The following is a 13,226-nucleotide window of genomic DNA, read 5'->3' on the forward strand; positions in this document are numbered from 1 at the left end:
ATTTAGTTATTTGATATCCAAGTCGTCTATCTTAGATATTGTTCATTGTTATTTGTATGCGATTGTGTCGTCCTTTTTAATCCAAATAAATTGTTGGAATATACACCATTTCAAGTTAACGTGTGTCATAGAAGATCATAATAATATTGGTGAACAAGATAGAAGATTACTAAAGATTTGTTTACCTTCAATGTAATATTTAGGAAAAGAAAAAATGTTATTATGAAATAGGTTTCTGTTAGGAAATATTCATTTAAAGCAGCTAAGATTAGCCATGAGATTTATATATATAATGGAGTGCTCTCCATAAAATGTGATATACAAAAACACTTTGTAATTTTATTCTGAATTAATAAAACAATGGGAGGGAAGGGAGCTTAGGGAGAGTGATTGTGTTCGTATTTTCTATTATACAATTCTAATATTTTTGTGATAAATCATTGTCCCGAGGCTATAGTCCGACCATCATAAGGAGGCTAATCATTACACTGGTTATCTTTAGGATGGAATATGGAACCCCATATTTGTGCTACAATATGTAGGGAGTTGACAGACACATTCTCATCAAAGTTTCTCAGTCGGTGAACCATCATGACAAGAGAGCACGGTATACTACTAAATTGAGGCTTCTTATATGCACAGTAAACCGTATGGTCATCGATCTTTAATGATGACCTTGTAACCAAATTTTTTACGGGTATATATATTGTTTAGTGTTTGTGTCAAGATTGAACCGGATTTGGATATTTAGACAGTACTCTCGTTGTATTCAGTCCGACTGTAAATCTAATTTTTGACATACACGAAAGCAACCACAACTAGTATATATGTAGGCACTGTATACACTCAGCTCTAGTATAATTATTTTTTCTAAACGGACACTCAGCCCAAGTATAATTATACTCGATTTTATTGGCAATAAAGAATATATAAACATAAATAATTAAAATCATCATCTGTTCAGATATTACGAATACTGCAGGGTACACGTGCAAAAATGAACAATAAAAGAATCGAGTCCGTACAACTTTCAGCGGGGCAGGAAACAATGTATTTAATTCAGAGCCATAGACGATCATGTTTGCATTAAATGGGAGATGTTCACGTTTGGCAGTATGTACCTTTCGTTTTCTCTATACAGTCAGAACATCGTACTTTTTTTTTTCTTTTTCCCCAATTTGTACAGTATCTGGGATACTGTTTGATAATGAAATGTGAGATTGAGTCACGTGAACACTGGTCTCCATGTTTTTCCTATTTTGTTTTGTCGGTTCATAAAAAAAAAAGAAAAAGTGATCAAATAAACTACAGGGCAGGTCGTTTGCGTTTGATCCTTATCCAGAATGGATTGTACCTCCTGAGAGGCTATTAGTCATGGTTTGTATTCATTTTTCCACTGTTGTGGACAGTGATCAAACAAATAATGGTACCCTATATTTGTGCTACCAACGAGTTTCATGGGTCAAGAAAATTTTTATCAGGTCTTGTACAGTCAATAATTTTGTAATTCGACCTTTTGTTTTAACCCCATGAAAACCCTCTCCTAGAGTAGAATTTAGCCTTTATAACATGTACCCATAATTTATTGTTGGATATATCCAGCCGGATTCACACCTGTTGTCCCTTGGTTCAGGCAGTACAATTTCTTGTATAACTGTGATATGAAATCACATGGTCATAAAAAAAAGATTGCAAGCGCACAATTCTATTGTTCTAGGAGATTTTTGGGTACCAGATTTATCCATATTCAATTATCTATTCACTTTCATGATAACTACATATTCTCGGCAGGTGGTTTACGTATACTTGTGTGTCCATCTGTCTCCAACTTGCACTGTAGCTAGCATTTCAAATATTGCTGAATAGGTGTGTTTTTTAACACATATATCAAATAATTACTTATTGTGCCCAGGATAAGATCATAACGTAATTTGATATCAATAATTTTAGATCTAGCATTTATATGAAAATGACCAGTCTTTGCATGGTTTGTTAACGCGGGAGCAATGTGTCTTGGTTTTCTCTTTAATAATTGAAATTTAGGACCACTTCATGGATTTTATGAATATATGGGCCATATCTTAGTTTCAAGGATTATCAAAATAAACATTTGAGTACCAACCTTATTCTATTGGATTATCGAGATGAATTGAAGTTGAAAAGAGGTTCCAATTAAAGTATTTAATTTCCTAAATTAACCTAACTTAACCTTCTTTAATTCAATTACCTATTCTATTATCATGGTAGCTATATATTCTCTGCAGGTGTTTTACTTGTGTGTGTACATTTCAGTCCATCTTGCACCGTTCCTAGCACCCTATCTAGTCTTTCAAATATTGCCGAATAGGTATGTTCTATAAGATAAATATCAAATAATTATTTATTATTTGTACCCAAAGTAGTATCATAACGTAATTTGAGGTCAATAATTTTACAAACTAGATCTAACATATATACCAATGCCAAGTCTTTGCATGGTTTGTTCACATGAGATCAATGTCAAACAAATTTATCACGTGCCATTGGCAAATAAGCCGAAGGCAATTAATTTTTTTTGAACATAATTCATACTCGATCGTGATACAATACTATTGACAAATCGGAGGCAAATTAACTTCTAGTGACAAAAAATCTTATTAATTGTGTAACACCACAAATTTGTCCTCTTCGTATTATTTGTTACTGTTATTATTTTGGATATGATCAATAAATTTTGGTAATACATAAATACAAAATAATTTGTCTCACGGTATAAATGTTGTACAACACCAACAAATTTTGTGTTACGTGCAGAGTTTTGTGTGATGGTTAAGTTATAAGTGGATTATTTATGAACAAATATTTATATTTTCTTTTATTTTCTATTTCAAATTTTCATAATTCTCTGCTGGTGATTTTGTTTCGAATAATTGACATTTAGGACCCCATATTAGATCTTATGAATATGGGCCATATCTTGGTTTCTGATTATCAAAACACTATATTTTTTTAGGTTTTTAATTAAAAAATAAGAACATTTACAATTGGATTAATGTCTCTTGGTTTTCTTTTGAATAATTGACATTGAGGACCACTTCTTGTATCTTATGATATGGGCCATATCTTGGTTTCGATGATCATCATAGCACTATCTTTTTTTGGTTTATAATTAACTATTAATTCTAGTTGTAACAAAACTTGTATAATCATTTTAAATAAGTTTAAAACTTGGGCATTAGCAGTAACAATTAATTCATAACAACTCAAAATAACACCTCCCAAGCAGCAGGCTATGGCTGTACCAGTTATATTGTCTTGGACTGTTACTGACTGTCATGAACCAGCTATGGATGATCATCATAGCACTATCTACTTGTATAATCTGTATTTTGGCCATAACTTCTACATACGGCACTACAACACAAATACAGTCTTCTAACAGATATAAATGACTCTATTAACAAATTTCCTACCACTAGAGACCGACATGATAGATGAACTGGTCAATGTTCTATCGGTACAAGAAGGTCTTACTTTATATAGAATAATTTATTTATGTAATTTGCCATAATAACCAAAAACATGCATACAGAAAACAACATACAGTATTTTTTTTCAACCAACATACAAACAATATAAATTAAATAACATACAACATACAAAAATATATACAACTTCATCATAAACATAAGCAAGAGATCAATGTACTACCCAATTACTTGAATATTCCTTTGTTGTCTGTGTTCAACATAAAAAGAAAAAAAAAATACAATCGGGAGATGCCTATATTCAAAACAAAACAACATAAATAGTTCACAACACTAGAAACTAACAAAATTAATTAATAATAATCATAATGACGGCTCCTTGGTTGATCTGGACCGTAATCCTTGTAAACTACCACCTCTTTTGATTTAGTAAATTAAGCGGGCTATTTGCCTGGTACTAAAAAGACAAACAAGTCGTTCGTATAATTGAGAATGATATATGAACCACAACAGTTAAGTCCTTTGTTTTTTATTTACATTGGAATGTGTGTGCCAATGTTCAGGTGTATGCTACACCTTCTAGCGCACACTTCCTCTCTCTTGGCCCCGTTTTGCTCTTGAATGTTGCAACCATGAAAATCTACTCTTCTACATTAGATCATATGTTTACAAGCTCAGCTATGATACCAAGTTGCGATCCGCACGACAAGCCTGGGGGCATTGAACTTATCGAACAGTTAACAAAAAATACCCACCTAATCCAAGAGATGGTTTTGGATGAGATACTAAAAAGAAATTCAGAAACTGAATATTTGCATGATTTTATGAAAGGAGAGAGGGAGAAAGATTTGTTCAGGGAGCAAGTGCCAATAGTAGACTATGACAAGGTGAAGCCTTACATATTGAGAATAGCAAATGGAGAAAATTCTAATATTATCTCTGCAAAGCCAATTGTAGAGCTTCTTACAAGGTATTTTTTTTAATTAATTGAGCTGATAATATAATATTAAAGAGTTTAGACAATATTTTGTTCCTTACATTAGCATTATTTATTTTCATTTTTGTATGATTTATTTATTTGGAGAACACTTATTTTGATGTGGAGAATTAGATATATATACCACACACAAACGTCGCTTTTGTTGTTCTTAACAAATTATATCAGTTTTGTTATAACAATAATATATCTTTTTGCAGCTCTGATACAATAAATAAACATTCATCCTAAAATCCTCAACAATAAATAAACAAGGGGTTGCGAATCTGGAGATTTTTTTTTTTTTCAAAACAGTGGCTGTTGGGTTTATTCTTTTTTGAAAGATGACAAGAAAAAAAAATCGGCAACTCATGAGCTATATAATTTGTGTTTTGCAGATATGTCAAAGGACTAGAAGAAGGAAAAGGCATGTATCTTCTCTTTATTAAGCCAGAGATCACCACCCCATCTGGCCTTACTTGTAGACCTGTCCTCACAAGTTACTATAAAAGCCGGCATTTTCGCGAGCGCCCCTTCAACCTCTACAACAAGTATACAAGCCCTGATGCAGCCATCCTCTGCTCTGATTGCTGTCAGAGTATGTACACTCAGCTTCTCTGTGGTCTGATACAACGGGATGAAGTACTTCGTGTTGGTGCCATTTTTGCATCGGCTTTCCAGCCGACACCATCTGTTGCACCTGTTAATCAGAGCCAAGTGGAGAGCTCTCAGGGGTGTAACACTTCATCCCAACCAGCACTATTTGTTGCACTTAGTAGTCAGGTAGGGACATCTCAACTAGCACTATCTGGAAGCTGCTAAAGAAGAGTCGAAACTCTATTAGCAACATCATTGCTCAGGATGCGAAGTGAGAAATTATGTCGAAGTGTAATGTGAGAAATTATGTGTAAAAGGATATTGTGAGAAATTATTTTTTTGTATAAGATGTAATATTTAGCAATTTTATTTGAAAAAGTGAGAAATTATGTAGAAGTGTAATGTGAGAAATTATGTGTAAAAGGGTACTGTGAGAAATATATATATATTTTTTTTGTAAAAGATGTAATATTTAGCAATTTTATGTGAAAAATTATGTCATGTTTTGAGAAGGGGTAATTTGAAGTTATTTTGTGAACAAATTATGTCATGTCTTGTCATTGCCAAAATTATATTTATATTTTTTATCATAGTTGTTGATTTGTTTGCAAGTTTTAATGTTTTCGAATGAATTATATGTTAGTGGTCTTTTTCTCATAGTTGCATGCATAATGTTGGTATTTGATACTGCAATAATTGGATTATATTATGTTGAATTAAAATATGATGACTGCAATTTAAAAACCAAATGATTGGATCATCTATTTGACAACCATCATCATTTGCTACAAGTTCATGCCACGCAAATTGTTTACTGTTGTGCTACCAAAGTATTTTTTTTGTTGAGAATTTACAAGTAAATTTATTATGGCAATCAAGCAAACGCAAACAAAAAGATACAAATATTGCACCTTTTAAATCATATTTTAATTAAATGAAAGCTTTTACATCAATTCAAATGATATTTCATCACATATCATTACATTTAGATCACATGTCATTAAAACAATACCACCAAAATTGAAAAAAAAAACAAAAAACAAATATGATGTCACTAACATCAGCTCCTACAACACTAACTTTGCAAGCCAGCCTCCAGCTACTTAATTTGCTCAATCCAAACTTACAGCAATATGATGACACCATTCTATTTCAGTGAGAAACCTGTGCAAACAATATTATTACATTAGAATTTGTAGTACTGATTTCTAAAGTAATTTCAATAGAAATTTATACCACTGATACATTCAAAACTCAGAAATTTATACCACTATGTAAATAATTTTATCCCAATTGATTACATTAAAAATTTAACATGAAAGGATTTGTAATATGGGTTATCAAAAGAAAAGCATAAAAAAGGTAATAATTACACAAATGCATTCCTTATTTTATCATTATTCTCATTTTATAGTAGCAATAACATTCATAACATTAAAAAGGTAATAATGAACATACAATATACTGACTTCCGCTATTCAAAGGGATCACAATAATAGAACCGGAAAGAAAACAAAGTACCTGTACCAGTAATGATAGGTTTTTCTTTATGAAATCCAGAATGTCAAAATTGAACACCTAAAGGTATTAAGGGGATTTGAGACCTCGTCATCATCCTAGAATATTTATGACTGAAAATAAAGAAACTGTGCTATATATTGGGTGCTCAGTCAAAAATAGGTGGCTCAAAACAAACCTAAAAAAAAAGATCAAAACCAAAAAGAAGCACCACAAGGTACAGGACAATATGCAATTCAGATTGGGCATTTAGATCATTTGAGTTACAACAAATTCTTTGGTTGGCTGGTCAGAAAAAGAGTACTGATTGCACATAACTACTACTGTTACCACACCACCTTCTTTGAATAATACCCCTTCTATGTGCTGCTTTTAATTTGGTGAGAAATTTCTAATTTGAGTTTCGATGCGAGAATTGGATCAATGATTTCAGAGGGCAAACCTCATCTGTGAAAGCTATGGAAAGAGATTTAAAAAAGTTAGAGAGAACGAAGGATAGGAAGAGAGTGCTTACCGAAAATGGAGAGCTTTGAAAGGGCAAGGGAGGCGGCTGGAGGCGCTCCTTGTTTTCATGCACTGGCCAGCAGCCACTGTGCCTCAAATCTAGTAGCCAACGACTGGAGGAAGGAGGAGGCAAGGCGATGCAGGAAGGAAGGAGGCGATGGGAGGAAGGAGGGAGGAGGCGATGGGAGAAAGGAAGGAGGCGATGGGAGGCGAGGCGATTTCACCTCTTCCCTATTAGAGAGCGACTGGAGGAAGGAAGGCGATGGGATTATTTTGATTTTTTTTTTAATAAAAGGCAATGTATACATTACGGAGGAAGGGTATAATCGGAAATACAGAAATACGTATTTCAAAATAGTATTTTTCAGTTAATTTTTAATCAAAATAGTATAAATGGCATTTTTATAATTTCAATGTTTGATAGTGGCATTCTCACAATTTTAAAGTTTATAGTGGCATTTTCACATTTTGAAGATTTTGTAGTGACAATCTCACAATTTTCCTTATATTATATGTTGGAGTACTTGTGTATGTATATATTAATTGTTGGTTCAGAGATGGATATGGAATGAGCGCATACATGTTTATCTTTGTTTTGCTAGTTGTGTTTTAAAAATGGCTAGGCTAGCCTATAATATGAAAATTAATAGTAAAAAATAATAATAATTATATACACATCACCATCGACCCAGAAATTAATGACCCGCTAGAATTTTAGGATTTGCCAACGTCAACATAGACAAAACAAATGGTGCAAGACACTATTGTAATCGGCTATTGAAATTTAGTAGATAGTGTTAATCACATTTGCAGTCGGTTAGTGAAACGAAAGTGATAGTGTTGAGTTCGTCAAACCCAATGGCCAAAGGTGCGCAGTGTTAGATATGTGTTCTAAAAGTTATCTTATGTTGACCACTTTTACATGTTATGTTTATGAATTGGATGCTACATGCATTTTGTTCCATGAAATTTATGTTTATCTATAGAAGTGTTCAAGAAGATGCTCTTGGTCTTGAACCATAGAACTCTATATGATGTCAAACATAAATCTCTAAAATGTTCACAAACTTGGTTATTAGCATGGAAAACTAATATACCATGATAAGTTTGTCGTGTTGATTAAAGTATATTGTAGTTCTATAAATGTTGATAAAGGCTTATCGTTTAATAACATGAGTATATGAAAGGTTTCATATATTGAACAGACCTAACGAATGAAAATATTATATGGGTTATGTTAGTGTCATTAATATTTTCATTGTGTCTTGGAATTCTAAGATATGAGATGTATTTCTTTTTCACATGAGAAGTATACAATGTAATTAGTATTAAAAGCTGCTTATCATAAGTGGTGACAAAAATATTAGTTCCTTGTATATAACTTGTGCGGGAGAAAGTTATATGTCAAAAGTATCATTGCCCCTCATTTATAATGAGTGGTGATATTTTATGGTAATGGGCCCCTTGGTAAAGTAGAATTATAATGCATGCAATATAACTGAAGTATAGTTATATATTTATAATTTACTTAAGAGACCAAGAAACGAATATAATACAAAGATGACACAGTCCGACTTTGTATATTATTCATAATATCATGTGGCAAGGAATGGACACAAGTAATGTTATTTGTAACGTTACTTTAAAGGATCATGTATTGTAAAAAAGGATACTTTACATCTATGTTATTTGGGTAACTATAATGTATAGCTAGAATACCGCTTATAGTTTATGGTAATAAAATGTTTTATGCCATTGCCAACATAACACAGATCCTCCATATAGGTCACACCAACTGAACGAGAAACAAGAAGGATATTTTATTTATATGATGTATATTGTTTCATATGACATGAAATAATATATATGTGATAAATAAATATCATGACTGCTTAGAACGAAGATAAATTTATGAGAAGTGTGCATATATATTATTTGGTATAATATGGTGTATATTATATATTATAATATACATGACACATAATTAATAATGTGCAAAACATTGTTATAACATAAGTTTATTAAAACCCAAAATGAATATGAGTTGAGATTGGCAATGTAGCAGTTACTGTAGCGCGCACTGTATCAGTTACTGTAGCAGCGGCTAGGGTTGTCTCTTTTAATAAAGAGAGTTATACTAGGAAGGTTACACAATAAAAACCCTAGTATATTTGTATATAAGGAGAGGTAGAGAAGGTATTCGATAAGTGAGAAGAAAGAAATTTTCTGAAAATTTATTTCCTTCTCTTCCTCTCCCTCCTAGCCGCCATCCCTGTTTCTCTCATATTATTAGTTTCTCTAGTGAGAAATTATTAGAAGAACAAGAACGGTTATTAACTAGGTTCTAAGTTTAGATTAGATTAAGACCTCTAGCAAGGTCTTTCTAATCCTTATTTAGTTCAAGATGAACACTAGGAGGCCGTTTCGACAAACAAAGGTATCCAAGAGATCTAAAAGAGAATTCGACTTCTCTCTATTTACCAAATTGACATTTGGTAGAGGTATATCCAAATCACCTTTAGTAAATAGATTTGTGATTAATGAATGAGTAGATATCCATTTGCATGCATTTGAATTGCTTTAATATAATTAGCATAATAAAGTAGATCTGTAGATGCTTGTAAGAAAGTTAAAATTTAAGAATTTATTGCCTTGCCGCATCATGAAATCCTTCACGCAGCCGATGGTATATTGAATAACGTCATTTGTTTTGATCCGATAGCATAGATGTATACATTTTCTATTAGGGCGATATGCATCGGTTCGAAACTCGATGGCCGAACCCAATTTCAACCGATATAAAAGGATTTTTTTTGTAGTAGTGACTCGAGTAAAACATTACGTCTTTTTGAAGCTCCTTCTTCTCCAATCGTCTTACCCCTCGCCTTATACTTGCCGTTTAAAAAAAATGCCTCAGAGAAATACATGTACTCTTATTTACAAATAAAACCTTGTTTCCACTTGTCACAATCTTAATTTGTTCCTTCCACTCGTGAAAGGGACGCGGCTTCGGAATTATTGCATTGAATATCCGATACAGTATCTTTTATGTTACTTAAACTTCCACCAAAATATATATTTTTTTCTCCACAGCGTTGTCTGCATCCTGCAGGTGTACCTTGCACCATAAGTCTCAATCTAACTATTCACTGGTGTCCCCAAGCTTACCCTGGCCAGGACCATTATACTTTAACCTTAGTAAAGGACAATATAGCTAATTAATGATGTTGTCGTTGTGTCAGATTAATTATTGCCATCCATTTGACTATTATATATTTCTAAACTTGACAGCAAGGCAATTCTGTTACGATTTTGTCCGTTAAACTCACACACCAGTTAAAGTTAAATAGTAATTATAGAGAAGAGTTCACAAGATAACAATCAACTAAAATTTTCTATTCAAATTTTGTTGCCTTTCAATCAACAATCCGTACATACAAATTTAAAGTAAACAAGAATTAAAAGTTGTCTTAAAATAAAAAATGCTATTAATTTAAACTTTAGTAAATCAAGAAATTAAGTCTTAACTCCAATCACAAAAATCCGCGCAATCAAACTATTAAATTTCTTAATCGCTTCAAGATATTGAAGACCGCCCATGCATGCACACTCTTAGATTAACATCCAATTTAATTATGCAGGCTCTTAGCTAGTTTTCAAGACTGACCGCCAATACAAATATCCATACAATCAATAAAATTTTAGTTCAACAAAAGTCTTAAATTTAATAAAAGTCCATGTCATTAAATTATGTGGATCAAATTTTAAGGTACATATATAACTCTTTGATCGGCTTGAATCTGGTGTAGCCATTGTTTATGTCCAAATCTGAATTGGACATTTGTTCAATACGCACCACTTCAAAAATCGAATACTAGAATCTGTTATTACTATGATACATTTGTTTTATGCATGCAAATTTTCCAAATGAGGACTCAAATTGACTAAAGCACACTCAGACAATTTGGTATCCGACTTGAAGCTCACTTTTTTTGCGGTTATTTACTGTAGTATCATGTTATTTGAAAACATATTTGTTAAGAACTAATTTATTTCTAATAATATATGGGGTATAGTGTAAATTATCATCATGTTATCGTTGACTCAAAAGGTTTCTTATAAATTTGGCTTCAGCGTTAATTATTCGATCCTCGTTACTTGGCTGAATGTCAAAAGGCTTTGCCACTGTGCTACATAAGTTTTTGCGATAAACGCTAGTATCTATCATATATAATATATACTTAAGGTTAGGCCTTAGTTTGTTTTTTAACAAATATGTTGAAGTTATGATTATGATTAATTATATTATAACTAGATAATAAAAACTAGTATATATAATAGATGTATCGTATCCTATATTTTTTAAAATTGTCGTATCGCCGTATCCATGTCGTATCCGATATGATATCCATACCTGTATCCATGCAATATAGGCATAAACTGATAAATTTTTTATGTGCCTTTATAATCATAGTAGCAGTTTTAATGGAAAAATAAATTAGTTAGCGGCGGTTTTACATGGAAAAACTGCGAAAATATTCTATACATTTTGAGAACTTTCTCGAGAGATAAATTCAAATGTTACAGTCGGTATGAAATATTATTCCCAAAAGCTCATGTTTTAAATTCATAATCAGGCCATATTTAGTTGTAGAGTAAGAGTTGAGTTAATCCGAAGTAAGTTACTTAACCTCTCCAAGTAGATTAATTTACTCTACATTTACTCCAAGTAGAGTAAAGCCAACTATCATAGACATAGATTCATTTTTTAACATCTTACTCCTTCATATTAATTAATTTAATCTATAACTGAAACTACTGAACAAAATGTAAAATATAACTAGTAGGATGGACTAAGCAATTTTATTCCCATTAACATGACACTCCATAACCTAACATGACCCATAGGCATTGAAACATTTACTTCCATGTCTGCGTTCATGAAAAATAATTAAAAATAGCTCCAAAAAAGTTGCGTCATATCGGATATCTATATCTGTGAGTGTGAGTGTGATTAGTCCATTTGCGTCCCTATTTGAACAGTTTGTTTGGATAAAAGAAATGTGTCGCAGTACCGACATAGTTCATATATAATCTCAGTAACCACGACAAAATGAATAACCATCGGTATGTGGTTAACGAACGACGGCAACACAAGTGCATATGGATGCATAAAACTGTTAAAATTAATGTTTTTGGAAAAAGAAAAAATTATTAAATAGGTAAATTAATTAAATGGTTAGATGAATGTATTTGGGATTTAGATAGATTAATTGTTTAATTTTTCAAGGGATGCTGGGGAGTGCAATCCATACACTCGGTGTTGTGTTGAATTATATATATCTTTTTGGGTTTTTGTAAAAGGTCAACATATAACCTATAAATGAGAGGTATGTCCATTTGTAAGAGTATCTTAACCTAATAGCATGAAAATTTATTGAAAATAATTCTTCTCTTCTCTTTCTCTATTTCACTAAATACTAAACAAAATAACATAAGCCTTAAATAGGCCAACAAAAACACATTCTAGTACGTACTGGAAAAAAATATATATAATAGTGAAATGGATGACAACAATTAATTTCACACGACGACAATATCATCAATTTGCTACATTGTCCTTTACTAAGGTTAAAGTAGAATGGTCCTGCTGACCAGTGAATAGTAAGAGTGAGACTTATATGGTGCACGGTACACCTGCATTTTACAGACCGCGCTGTGGAGAAAACTGTATCAGATATTTTTCTATAAAAATGACAAGGCAAGGTCCACATATATTTTCCATGCAATAATTCCGGAGCTGCTGCCCTTTCACATATTTTTTACTACTGAGAAAGGTCCAGGCAATAGATATGTTTGTACTTAATAATGTTGGGAGGAGCAATTTGAATCATCACTTGTGATAACTAATTATAAACAGAGATCATTTCATATCATTCAGGTCATATATTTTATAAAATATCATTAAATTTGATGTATCTTCACTGTGTAATAAATTATTTAAATTTTAATGGTTCTTGATGCATCATGAAATAATATATAAATTAATTACATGAAATTATTTAAATTTTACTCTATATGTTATATAACATATGTATTAATTTAGGTGCTTGATAATTGTAGCCCAACCAAAATCTCCAAGCGCGTCCCCCAAGTAGTTTAAC

The sequence above is a fragment of the Carex rostrata genome, chromosome 5 (genome assembly GCF_964058835.1).
Source record: "Carex rostrata chromosome 5, lpCarRost1.2, whole genome shotgun sequence".
Classification (NCBI taxonomy): domain Eukaryota; kingdom Viridiplantae; phylum Streptophyta; class Magnoliopsida; order Poales; family Cyperaceae; genus Carex; species Carex rostrata.